Raw genomic sequence first — 14879 nt, 5'->3', positions numbered from 1 at the left:
CGAATTTGGTGGCAACTGTGAAGTGGAAGCTGAAGGAGCGACAGAACTCTGGACGATCTGCATAGCACGGGAAGGTCGACCATGTAGACTCCAACATTTATCAATCATGTGTCCTGGTCGGTGGCAATGATCACACCAAGGGCGTCCTTTGTCACCCTTACGAGGTGGAAGTCTGTTGTTGTATTCGAGAGACCAAAGTTGATGAGTAGGGAAGCGTATCGAAGGCCTGTTTCGCCATCCAAAGCATTCACGCGCTGCTCGCTCTCTGTGGAAAGCGCGAGCTCGTGACCTAACCACCTCCGCCGTCGCTGCTTCTGGGAGGGAGAAAGTGAGGAGGGAAAAAAGGATGGGGAGCGATCAAAATCACACCTTTTGTATTTGCTCCTCGCGACACTGTGGTTGCTGAGCGTCCTACGGCCCAATGTCGATGTGGCCGCCGTCGAGAGACGCCACACGAACGCAGGGATGCGGTGCAGGAATACCCAATCTCGGTCCTCTGTCGACGGCGAGACAGAGGCGTGATTTGATCGATGCCGCGATCCGAAGGAAGGAGAGAAAGGCTCCTTCGCGTGGCACCGTGCTCCAAACGCTGAAATCAGAGACGCTTGGTCGACAACGAGACAGAAGCGCGGGACGAGGAAGGAGACGTTGCGATTCGGAAGGAGAGAGAAAGCTCATTCGCACGTGACGGCGAAAAAATAATAATAAACTTAATTCCGCTCTGATACCATGTAAAATAATATGGAATCTTGCTTTATTACAAGAGATAAGCCCCTATTTATACACGAATATAGGGACCTATTCTAGGAGAATTATTCTATAAAAAAGAAAAAGTAAAATATTTATCCCTAACAAAATATTTATCCCTAAATATTCTAACAATTATTAAGAGGTAAGCAAATCTAATCTAACTAATCTTCAGCTATCCATGGCAACTTGAAAGAAACTTTAGGAACTATAAAGGAAAGAAGTATGACACTTTTTATATTAAGTTGATCTTGATCAGAAAAGATATATATATCAAGTTATCTTTCCCCATATCTCAAAAGAAAACACTATAAAAATAACTTTACAAAAATATAAAAGGAAAAAGTATACTAATAAGAAAACACATCTCTATTTGATGGCTTTGATGAAGAAAATCATATTGATGCCTAGACAAGAACCAACGCAGTTTCACAATTTTAGTAGCTTATCAAGTCTTCCACAAGAATTCATCAACATCTGGAGCAAATTCTAATCCTCATAACACCAGAAAACCTAACTTAATTCATAAAAAATAAATTACAAATACTTAAAAATAACTCATCAACGATGTTACAAATTGAAGTGAACACAAATCCAGAAACCATGATAAAATCCAGATCTAAACAACATGGCATGCCAATTTCAAAGACAACCACAAGTTTTCACAAACCAAACACTAATTCATCTATTTCAGCAATAGAAAATCAAAACAGAAAGTCTTTCAAATAACAACTTCAAACCCATAACAGTTCAATATATTAGGTTAAGTTCATTGCTAGTAAACCAAACTTTCAACTTCAAACCCATAACAGAATTCCAGTGCAGATCCAAAAAAACAAAAACATCAGATATATCAAGCAAATTATTAATTGCAATAATTATATAAATCACGACTTCCACGAAAAGCTCGCAAATTACATAGTAGTCATCGGGCCAACAAACAATAAATGACAAGTTTAAAGCTCCCAATGTAGCAAGAAAGCAGCTCTGTGCATGCATCCACTACAAGACTACATTCACAAGAGTATTACAATCAGAAACACCACAATTGTACAATACAAACCACATATTTGTTTCAATACCTCTATTTTCTCTCTAATATTTTCATTTCTTATCTTGTCCATCCTTGTATATCTACACATTCATTTTAACATCTTCATCTCTACAACTTTCATCTTCTTCTCACGTGCTCGAGTCATAGTTCAACATTCAGCTCCATATAACATAGCATGTGGTCTAACCACCATTTTGTAAAATTTTACTTTAAGTCTTAAAGGTATTTTACGATCACAAAGAACATTTGACGCTCTCCTCCATTTCAACCATCCCTCTTGTATTATTCTATGTAAAATATCTCTCTCAATTCCTCCATTCTTTTGAAAAAATGATCTTAAATACTTAAAACTCGTAATTACAGATAACTCATCATCTTATATCTTAACAATTATCTAATTACGTCTAATCATAGTTAAACTTAAATTTCATATATTTTGTCTTTTCTACTAAGCCTAAAACCACTAAGATTCGAATTTAACATTTACTTTTTCACGTTTCTCATTCACCAAAATAATATCATTTGTACTTTTGTCATTACATTCTCATACATAACATTTATTAGTTCGATATATGTTATGCGAACATTTCTCTTTTCTAGCATTCTCCATATAATTTCCTTTAGGACTCTATTATAAGTTTCTTATAAGTCGAATATTATATGTAAGTCTTGCTTTTATTCCCAATATTTTTCAATTAATTATCTATGAAGATATATAGTTTTTATTATCGACCTTCCAGGCATAAATCCAAATTGATTTTCAATCACCGTGGTCTCTTTTCTTAGTCTTTATTACTCTTCCTCAAAATTTCATGGTAGGACTTTCTTAACTACTGTATTTTTTTTTAATTTTTCTCGTTCTTACAAGTATATAATACATTATAGGCTCTTCGTTTTTCTATTAGTGTCTCTTGTACTTTCTCATTCCACCATCAAAATTCTTTACTTGGCAAAAAAAAAATAAAGTTAAAGTTCAATTGATCAATATCTAAAATGCCATCTAAGATCTCTAAAGGAGTCAAGATATAAATAAAAAGAAATTGAGAAAACAAATACCTAATGTAAAAATATCAAAAAATGTGAAATGAAATTCTCGCTTTCATACTTTATTATGCATAACAATAGGTATATATATACTTTGTACATTGATTATACAAAAAAATTGAAAAATAGAAAAGAATAAATTAAAATATTATATTTCTAAATGAAGGGATTTTCCCTATCAACGAATTCCCATGATAAGAGATTTCCTATATTAAAACATTTTCATGATCAACTATCCTAAAATAGTTAATCTTTCCAACACTCCCTCAGGCTGGTGAATAGATATAATCGTTGAGAAGTCATGTCCATTAAGTCCCTTTGTAAACACATCTGCAAGTTGCTCTTTTATAGACAAATAGGGAGTACAAATTAACTTGTTTTCTAACTTCTCCTTTATAAAGTATCTATCAATCTTAATGTTTTTTTTCCTGTCATGTTGTACTGGATTATGAGCAATATGGATGAATGACTTATTGTCGCAATATAATCTCAAACTCCTCCCATTTTATTTTGAGATCTTTAAGAATTATCTTCAACCATAGTAGTTTACACACACCTTAAGTCATAGCCCTGAACTCTGCTTCTACACTTTATCAAGCTACCATATTTTATTTCTTACTCCACGTGATCAGATTACCACCTAGAAATGTGCAATAACTTATTGTGAAACACCTATAAATCGGAGATCCTACATAGTCTGTATCAGTGTAAACTTTAAGAATCAACCTCTCCTTTTTTTAAATAAAATTCATTTTCCTAGATTAGCTTTCAAATAGTATAGTATTCAATTTGTAGCTTGTAGATGAACTTCTTTAGAGTTATGCATGAACTAACTCACCACACTCACAACATAGACAATGTCTGGCCGAGTGTGTTACAATATTAGCTTTCCAACTAATTTTTGAAATCCTTCTTTGTTTACTATCCTATTGGGATCAATTGAGAATTAAAATAGGTTTACATGCTAATTTACTAGTTTCTTTCAAAAGGTCAACCACATACTTTTGTTGGGAAATAAAGATACCTTATCGAGACCGAGTTACTTCTATCTCGAGGAAGTATTTTAAGCACCCCAAGTCTTTGATTGCAAATTCCTTTGCCAACTAATTTTTCAAGGCCTTCTTTTTGTTTTCATCGTTTCTAGTAACAATTTTATCATCAACATACGCTAGTAGAGCAATAACTTCCCCTGAAGTTGTCTGTCTGATGAATAATGTATGATCACCTTGACTTTGTTTACATCCGATATTAAACATCACCTTTATAAATCTATCAAACCAAACTCTTGGTGATTGCTTAAATGTCTTTTTTAATTTGCAAACCTTACTCCCTTTGATCTCTCCTCTGAAGGTCAATGGAATCTCCATATATATGACTTCTCTAAGTCACCATGAAGAAGCCATTCTTTACGTCAAACTACTGTAAATTCCAATTGAAATTTACATCCAAGGATAATAGAAGTCTCACTATATTCATCTTAGCCACCGGTGCAAATGTTTCATTATAGTCTATTCCATAGGTTTGTGTGTAGCATTTAGCAACTAACCTTGTATTGTATCTTTCTAGAGGCCCATTTGACTTGTACTTCACAGTAAACATCCATTTACATCTCACTGCTCTTTTATTTTGTGACAACTCCATAATTTCCCACATTTTGTTCTTCTCAAGTATCTCCATCTCTATTCTCATAGCTTCTCTCCACTTCTCATTAGATAAAGCCTCAGATAAAGTATTAAAAATTAGGATGACATTTAAATTTGTTAAGAAAATTATGTAAGATGAAAAAAAATTATAAAAAATTATTGATTTGGCCAAAGAGTATCTTGGATATTAGTACACTCTTATTCCTTTTCTAAAGGCAATAGGTAAATCATAATCAGATGAAATAGGAGAGAAAATTGGGTTTCTACATACCTCAAGAAGAGTTGAATTTGGACTTACATAGGATCAGGTTCTTGTGGAGGCAATTCTTATTGTAGGGGCGGCTCCAATGAAGATGATCTAGATTGAGATGAGTAAGGCCCTGAGCTAGGTAGATCAAGAAAGAGTAGATCTTCTACCTTATCTTCCTAATAGAGCTAGATTCTCCTTGGAGATAAAGCTAAGAAAAATATGATTGGCCTACCTAAAAAATGTCATACGTAGAGATATAAAATTTTCTTATAGGCAGATGATAACACTTGTAGCCTTTGTGTTGGAGAATAACTGACAAATATACACTTGATTGTTCGTGGATCTAATTTACCTTTTTTGTGGCTAGACACATGAACAAAACCAGGACAACCAAAGACTCCAAAGTGAGATTGTTTGTTGTCAGAATATTAGGAAAAAAATTGTGAGAGAATTTACATAGGAGTTTGTTTGCCCAAGACTTTGAAGCGTAGTCGATTTATAATATAGGTTGTAGTAAGGATGGCTTCCCCTCAATATGATTTTGGAACTTGATTTTGGAAGATCATAGCATGAGTTGTGACAAGCAAGTATCCATTTTCTCTCCGCAACCCTATTTTGTTGAGGAGTATGCATGCAAGATGACTCATGAATTATACCTTGTAGAGAATATGGTAAAAGAAAATGATCAAAATAATCTTTGACATTATTAGACCGAACCTTTTTACTTTGACACCAAATTGATTATTGCAATAAAGTTTGGAAGGATAGTAATTACATCAGGTTTATACTTGAGAAGAAAAATCCATGAAACTGTAGTGCAATCATCAATGAAAGAAACAAACCATCAAACTCGTATAATATTGGAAATTCTAGAGGGACCCCATATATCAGTGTGAATTAAATAAAAAAGGAAAGAACTTCTATTATTGCTAATTGGAAAGGAAACCCTTTTGTGTTCACATACCTCACCATGAAAATCTTCAACCTTAACACTATTAAATAGAGAAGGGAACATTGTCTTTAAATTAATAATGAAAGATGACCAAGACGAAAATGTTGACGCCAAATGAGATTATTACTTGAAATAGACAAATAAGACTATAAGAAAATATACTTGACTATAGGTGGGTATGTGGATGATACATTGAAATAGTAGAGATCACTCTTTTCCTTAGCAAGTCCAATCCTCTTCCCCGAAATTTGATCCTGAAATACACAGTGAGAGGGTTAAAATAAGGCATTACAGTTCATATCACGGGTTAGTTTATGAATAGACAAGAGACTAGTGGACAATTTTGGAACATGGAGTATATCTTTTAATAATAAGAATGGACTCAATTGAATGTGACCAACACCAACCACTGTAGTAACAGAACTATCGACAATAATAATTTTTCTATTGCTGGGACAAGGTGAATATGCTATAAAATGGACCAAAGAAGGTGTCATGTGATATATAGCTCTTGAGTCAGTAACCCAAGAGTCTCGTATAAATCGATTTGGGGGCATTAAATCTATGAGAAAGAGATCAGAGAATACTAATAAACATACGTCATTAGGCTCTGAATTTGTTTTTGCAATCTTAGAAATCACAAAATATAAAAAAATAATAACTATGAAGGCTAAAATAGCAGGAGAAAAAATATTAACAATAAAGGCCAACAATAAATCAACAATGAAAGTCGAAAAAAGAGCAAAAAAAAAAACTTGACAATGAAGGTAAAAAAAAAAATCTCAAAGGCACAAAAGCCCTAGAACTCTGATACCATGTCAAAAACTATGAAATGAAATTCTCACTTTCATACTTTATTATGCATAATAATCGGTATATATATATACATTGTACATTGATTATACATAGAAACTAAAAAATAGAAAAGAAAAAAATTAAAATATTATATTTCTAAATGAAGGGATTTTCCATATCAAGGAATTTCACATATTAAAAGATTTTCATATTAAGGAATATTATATCTTCACAAGTTTTTATATCATAAATTACTATAGAATTAACAATCTTAACAAATTAATATTACAATTCCTACATAAAATACTTGATTTTACTAAGAACAATGGTTGATTCTATTATTATCTAACCTACACCAACAAAATAGAAGAACAATAAAGTACAAAAAAAAATAAGCATGACAAAAAAGCTTGCCTCAAAAGTATTTGCATGCATAGACCAGATACATACTCAATTATAGGAGTGTATCCACGAATGATGAAGATGTTAAGGCAACCCCAAACTTAGCCCCCAACTTTGGTAACTCCTAAAAGGGTCTTGAACACCAGAAACATTTATAAAAAAATAAACATTTATGAAAAAACAATCACAACCATTATGTTGGATCGAGATCGCGCTAGAGGGGAGTGAATAGCGCTCGTGGCTTTCCCCTTTTTGTAATCGAAAAACTTACAGCGGAATAAACAACAGAACAAGACACAAAGACACTAAGATTTACTTGGTTCGGAGCCTTGAGCGACTCCTACTCCAAGGCCCGTGATCGTTGATCGCTTTCGATGGGCAACAACTATAATATCGAAAATAAGTATTACAAATCAAATGATATAATGAAACTAAACCGACCATACAAAAATGAGGCGTAGTGGCTAATTGTCGGAATGGCAGGACGTTGGTGAAGCTTTGTGGCAGCACACGGAAGAGCACAAAAAAAACAATGTTCTGTTCGAGCATGTATTCTGCAGCAGCACCTTAAGACTCCTTTTATAGTTTTTGCAACTTCAAATAAGATCCTTGAAGTTCGTGATTAAACTTTGACCAGAAGTGGTCAAATGTTATCCATTAATCAAAGCTACCCCACTTCATCTGATCCGTTTAATCCTCGCATTTGATCAGCTCGGCACTCCACCTTGGTTCGGTCGACCGAACTTAAGGTTCGGTCGATTGATCCCCTAGTCGAACCCGATCAATTTGCTGGAGTTCTGATTTGCTGATCTAGAGGTTCGGTCGATCGATCCAGATGTTTGGTTGACTGATCCTGCCCAATTCCAAACCTGCACAAACATATTAGTTTCCTGCAAAAAGAAGTTAGAACATAATATACAATATATAAGGAAAATAGGTTTGACAGTCTTCGGACTGTCCGATTCTGACTTTGAATTTCCAACCGGAAACTCTAGGTCGAACCGACGCCTACTGTTCCCTCTTCCGGGGAACGCGCCCTCACCTACTCCCCTTAGGAGAGATTACCTGATGCCAGCCCGGTCCTCCAGACCGACTGGACTTTCTGCCTAGGGTTACCACCCCTTAGTACCTAGGGTTACCGCCCCCTAGGTTTTTTCTCCACCTAGGGTTATCACCCCCTAGGACCTAAGGTTGCCACCCCTTAGGGTTTCCACCTTGCCTAACCGCAGCTAGGACTTTTGCCTAAGAACACTTAGGACTTTCCTGCAAGCTTAATCAAGCACATTAGATAACAAATAATCTTAACTTTGAATCCCTTTGCCATTATCAAAACTTGGGTTTGATCGTTGGATGCTTCCTGCACCAACAATCTCCCCCTTTTTGATTATGACAACCGAAATTCAAAGTTAAGTAAAAGTACAAAAAAAATGATAGCAATAAAGGGAAGGCAGTGATGGCACAAGTATAAATTTAGCATAGACAATGCATATACAAAAGCTTCCCTTAAGAAAACTCCCCCTTAATAAAAGCTCCCCCTTTTGAATTTTTTTAAATTGTTTATTTTTCTTTGAATTGAATTTCCTTATACTCTCCCCCTTTGACATATATCAAAAAATAGAGCTTCGATTAATAGCCCTAGTTTACTTTACAAAAATATATAGAAAGGTTTGAATAACACTTAATCAAATTTTGAAAGACTTTGAAAAGGTTAACTAAGGCCATTTACATTTTTTTTAAAAAAAAATTTGTTAAGTCCTCAAGTCCAAGCATGAGGGAAAATATTGAAGTTTAACACTTAATTATCTAGACCAAATGTCTATTCTACTAAACACATTCCTATTTGTCTTCTAAGTGCACTGAACTCAAATTCAGGTAAGGGCTTTGTGAATATGTCTGCCAGGTTTGATTTGGACTCGACATAGTTAAGTACAATATCACCCCTGGCTACGTGATCCCTTACAAAATGGTGTTTTACTTCTATGTGTTTAGTCATTGAGTGATAAATTGGATTCTTTGTTAGGTTAATTGAACTTATATTGTCAATTGAAATTTTAGTATTTTGAAATTCTAACTGGTAGTCCTTTAGGGTATGCATCATCCATAATAATTGAGATACACATTCACCTAGAGCTATGTATTCAGCTTCAGTGGTGGATAGGGCAACACAATGTTGTTTTCTGCTTGACCAACTTACTAGACACTGACCTAGAAGTTGACAGCTACCACTTGTGCTTTTTCTATCTAGTTTGCATCCGGCATAGTCTGAGTCAGAATAGTCGGTTAGTTCAAGGGTGCAAGTCCTCGGGTAGCATAGTCCTACATTTAGGGTTCCCTTAATATACCTAAGTATTCTTTTAACATGAGTTAGATGTGACTCTTTTGCACACGATTGGTATCTTGGCACATACCGACTGCAAAAAGAATGTCCGATCGACTTACAGTTAGGTACAGTAGACTCCCTATCGTACTCCGATAGTACTTCAAGTCTACTGGTTTTCCTTCTAAGTCTGAGTCAATTTTAATATTGGTGGCCATTGGTTTATTAATATTTTTTAAATTTTCCATCCTAAATTTTTTAATTAACTATTTAGCATATTTAGTTTGGAAAATATAAATTCCATCTTTTGTTTGCTTAATTTGTAAACCTAAGAAAAAATTAAGTTCCCCTACTAGACTCATTTCAAATTTATTTTTCATTAGTTTTGTGAATTCTTTTAAAAATTTTGAGTTAGTTGAGCCAAATATTATATCATCCATATAAATTTGGACTATGAAAATGTCTTTTTCTAGGGTTTTCACAAAAAGGGTTGGATCTACTTGACCTTGGTGAAACCCTTTTGCTATTAAATAATTGGACAATCGTTCATACCACGCAAGAGATTGTTTGCCCTAAGTCAGAGTACATACATTGACAAGGTATTACATCGTTTTGCCTTGTAGAATTCCAAGAAGGGATTTCTGCCGATGTCACATGGTGTGAGTCTTTCGAAGACTCAATGTCCCTCTTCTAAGGAGGAGAGAGACCTGACAACCCTAGATTTGCAATGTCACGAATAGGGTTGCAAATTGATTTTAAATACCGAAAACCCACGATAAACACAAGCAAGCAAGTATAGGGGCCTCAAGTCGTATTTTTCCAAGGTTAGTAGAAAAGTTGTTTAATTTGAGCTTTTGATGTTGTTTCTTTTTAGGTTTTCAATGAAAATGAGGTTTTTGGGTTTTTCGAATGAAATGTAAATTTAAAATGCAATAAAGTAAAGAAATGCAGTTGAAACTAAATTATCTCCTAATCAAAACTAAACCTAAATGCTTAAACCAAACAAATGGAATCCTAAATGCCTAAGTCAAACAAATAAAACAAATAAAAACCTTAAATGCTTAGAAACCTAAACCTAGCAAATCTATTAAATAGCATGGAACACAGTAAGAAAATGGCACGGGCATGGTTTAAGTTGGCATGGAACAGTGTATGGCACGAACAGTTAACAAAACCTAAAGATACAAGAATCAGAACTTAAAGCTAAAGGGCACTCAATTAAATCCTAAACAACTAATTAATAGTTAGAAATTAACCTCACGAAAGAAATTCAAAGTTAAGCTAACAACAGCTAACTGAAAATGCAATGTTCAGAAATCAGATATGACAAACATGTTCAGAAATCAGAAATCGCTGAAAGGTTCGGGCCGAGCTCTATTTTCGTGACGGAGAGGGTTTTTCCGGGCTATTCTGAGTTCGGGCATGCGAACAAACCACACAATGACCGAGTTGAAGCTTCCAAAGGATCATTGAAGCCACAATTGTGGATTCAACGGCTTGATTGACAACCAAGTTGAGAAGAACAGATGGAAAAGGGATGGGTTGGATTTTTCTATTCGTCATTTCTGATTTCTGAACATGTTTGTCATATCTGATTTTTGAACATTGCATTTTCAGTTAGCTGTTGTTAGCTTAACTTTGAATTGCTTTCGTGAGGTTAATTTCTAACTGTTAATTAGTTGTTTAAGATTTAATTGAGTGGCCTTTAGCTTTAAGTTTTGATTCTTGTATCTTTAGGTTTTGTTAACTGTTCGTGCCATACATTGTTCCGTGCCAACTTAAACCATGCCCGTGCCATTTTCTTACTGTGTTCCGTGCTATTTAATAGATTTGCTAGGTTTAGGTTTCTAAGCTTTTAAGGTTTGTCTTTGTCTTATTTGTTTGACTTAAGCATTTAGGATTCGATTTGTTTGGTTTAAGCATTTAGGTTTAGTTTTGATTAGGAGATACACTACAAGAAAAACAGTCATAGACATCGGTGGAAAACCGATGTCTATGAGAAAATCGACCGATGTCTATGAAGGCGATGTAAAAGGTCTGACATTTTAGACATCGGTTTTTAACCGATGTAATATCACTCAACGACATCGGTTTGTAACCGATGTAGTACCGATGTAGTATCACTCAAAGACATCGGTTATGCAACGGTATAAAACCGATGTAATATCTGTTTAACATCAAGTTTAGCAACAGTTTTTGACCGATGTAATATCACTCAACGACATCGATTTTGCAACGGTGAAAAACCGTTGTAATATCTGTTTAACATCAAATTTAACAACGGTTTTCGACCGATGTAATATGACTTAATGACATCGGTTTCGCAACGGTGTAAAACCGATGTAATATCTGTTTAACATCAAATTTAACAACGATTTTCGACCGATGTAATATCACTCAACGACATTAGTTCTGCAACGGTATAAAACCGATGTAATATCTGTTTAACATCAATTTTAACAACGGTTTTCAACCGATGTAATATCACTTAACGACAACGCTTCCAAACCGATGTCATTGAATTTAAAACTGTTGTAATAACATTTATTTTTTTAATGTTGTTTGTAAATTATGATCAAGCAAGATTACAAAATTATCATAATATTATAAATTCACCAAACAAATTACAAATAGAAAAGCACCGATATATTTAATCACCTCAATATTTACAAATAACACAAATATTCTTCTTGCAACATATTACATATTCCCTCAGCGTTTTCATCCTCAGCAGAAACTAATAGAATCCTCAGGGTTTACAAATAACCTTTTGACTATTGTACTTCTTCTACAGATACAAAATCTCCATCTAGCATAGCAATGAATCATGAGCCACTCCATTCACTTACTTGGAACAGGCTTGGACCAGCAAGCTTTAAATTCTTCCTTTAATGCATCAAATTGTATGACTGAAGTCTCTTTCAATTCACTGTTACCTAAAAATATGTAAATACAAGAAAAGAATTCAGAAAAGATGTAATTTCCAAGTACAAGTAAAAGAATGTCAACAAGTTATGAGGTTCATGTTTAAGATTTTTCATAAAAAATAAATAAAAAACTGACCACAGCAACAAGAAAAGCAGCCTTCAGATTCCCACAAACTTCACTGCAAGCTTTCGTCGTCAAAAAAGGAAACCACCTACAAAAGAACTGGCAATCAGAATTCAGAAGATTGACAGATTAGGCATTGAACGAAGCACCAGAACCTTGGCGGCATTCATTCAGCATATCCAGATCATAGAACTGGCACTTGAAAAACGGTACCACAAGCCTGAAAAATGGTATTACCCATTGGGGCAGTAGCAGGTGCAGCAGCAGCTTCGGATACCACAAGCCTTTGGAGTGAACTGTTGCACTTGCAGCAGCAGCAACGGCCAAATGCCATGCCTGATAAGAGAACCAATAAGATACTCGATATCTACTTTCAGATAGGCAACAATTAGCATATACAGATGATAGAGGCAATTAGATGATAACCTTGAGCGATGGTGGATCATGTCGCACCATAGGACATCAAGAACACAGGCATCCTAGCAAAGCTGGGAGGTTGTACCAAACAGATACATGAAAACAAACACCATTGGCTAAGAGTACAGTACTTGACATAACATTACAATCTGAGAGGCTGCACCAAAGAAACACTAAGTAAAATGCAACCGGCAAAAACACTAAGTAAAATATTCATTTACACATGCAAACTGATCATCGTTTCAAAACAAAAAGGAATACCAGGCTGTGGAGGATTCCTCATTGGAGCTGGGCGTGGTGCAGGACGAGAGGCAGGGCGACCTATAAAAATAGGATATAAAGAAATATGTGAGATAAAGATAGGAAAATATAACACAGCCTGAAAGGTAAGAAACACAGTAAACTTGGAATATGCATAGACAAGAAAGAGGTGAAAGGAGAAGCGTATGCAACAAAAATATACTTATCATATAACACTACTAAGAGAGTTTCCCCCAAGCAACCTGCTAAATCACATTATGATGCAATAATATCATACAGCTAAAGAATATTAACACACATGACATTAAAAGTTTTAAGAATTTCCAGTGATTTCTATGCTTAAGCATAAAGATGAAAAATCTTAAATAAGAATTCTAACACACATGACGTTAATCGATGCAAAATTCTATGATCAGTAGCTACAATTCCTTAAACAGTCATCCACAGAGCTCTATAAAAAGTTTGGAATTAAGATCAAATCTCAGCCAAGAACTTTTGGCAGCAGCCTTCACAAAGTGCTTGCAAGAATCACAATAACAAAGTTTGATTCAGAAGTGGCCTGAGTGACAGAAATGGCCCAAGCAGAAATTTCAGTGCTGCAGAAATAAAAAACTTAATTTCAACCAGTGAGTACTTGAGATTAAGATAAAATAACCGAAACTAGCATATTAACCCGAAACTACAAAATTTTCAAAATTTGAATACCTTTCCTACTCAAATGTAATCTAGCATGCATTCAGCCCACTCGGATCGCACTTCATTAATTTCAACCAGTGAGTACTTGAGATTTGTAAACTGTAAAAAACACATAAATAATATATTAGTAAAACTACGTACTAAACATTTCTAGTTTAGTTGCTCACAGAGATACAAAGTAACCTATATGGAAGATATTACCATTGATGGAAGTGATTCCTTGTCGCCAACTCCAAAATTTTCAATTATATCTTTCATATATCGCATGATATAAAAACCACATTGCTTCGCATCCGGTTGTCGAGGAGCCTATGTTAGAAAAGAAATATTTAAATAACTCATTCGAGGACAGTGAAACAGTTGCTAATCACAAGGACATACCTTGACAACTTCCCATGTTGGTTGTTTTTTCCCTTTCCTTCCCGCCTCCGCATTATACAATGTCAAGGCCCTTCATGCATATAAGAGTTTATTGTAAGAAAAGAACATGTTTCAACAAAGGTAAGAAAAGAACCCAAAAAACTTACATGTTGACCACATATTTCCAATCTTGATCATGGATGCGGTGTCTAAGAGGATCCAACAAATAAACAATCTCCTTTTCAACATTGAGGATAGTCAAAATCCAATGAAAACTACTCAAAGAGATATAATTAGTGCATGCAATCGGACAAGTTCTCAAAATATGCAAGTGAGAGTGATATATAATGTTATTCTTACTCACCCAATATTGCATGGCACAACCACCAATTGGCCAGTTGAGGTACCAATTAGCCTACTAGATAAGTAAGAAGCCCTTTTATTCAACTGTTCTTGGATGAAATCTATATTCTGATTTTTTGATGGCACATACTCCACAGGCACAGGATCCACCAATTTGAAATCCTTCAGTAACATCTTTTCCTGCATCTTTCTATATAGATGCCTACAATTGGAAATTAACCCAAAAAAATTAGGAAATATAAGTTAATGAAACACATATATAAAGTACAATATAATTGAAAGCATACCACATATACACAACTATGCAAGTGTCTGTAATAGGCATCAATTCACAAAAAGGAAATATGTCATCGCAGTTAACATGGACTGTACGCTCCATGCCAAATACGCCAGGATCTAATTCCAAAATCACATTCTCTGTTTCGTCAAGGCGCTGAAAATAACTATATAATATGTGTAAGGGTCTTGGCACATTGGACAATTGCAACTTCGATTTCTCTTTTCTATCGCCAACTTTTTCCTTCTTA

Source organism: Curcuma longa, chromosome 13, assembly GCF_044706935.1.
Source record: "Curcuma longa cultivar G26 ecotype Majalengka, Jawa Barat chromosome 13, ITB_CL_G26_1.1, whole genome shotgun sequence".
NCBI classification, from domain to species: domain Eukaryota; kingdom Viridiplantae; phylum Streptophyta; class Magnoliopsida; order Zingiberales; family Zingiberaceae; genus Curcuma; species Curcuma longa.
The sequence above is the reverse complement of the archived record's forward strand: the minus strand, read 5'-3'. Positions refer to the sequence as shown.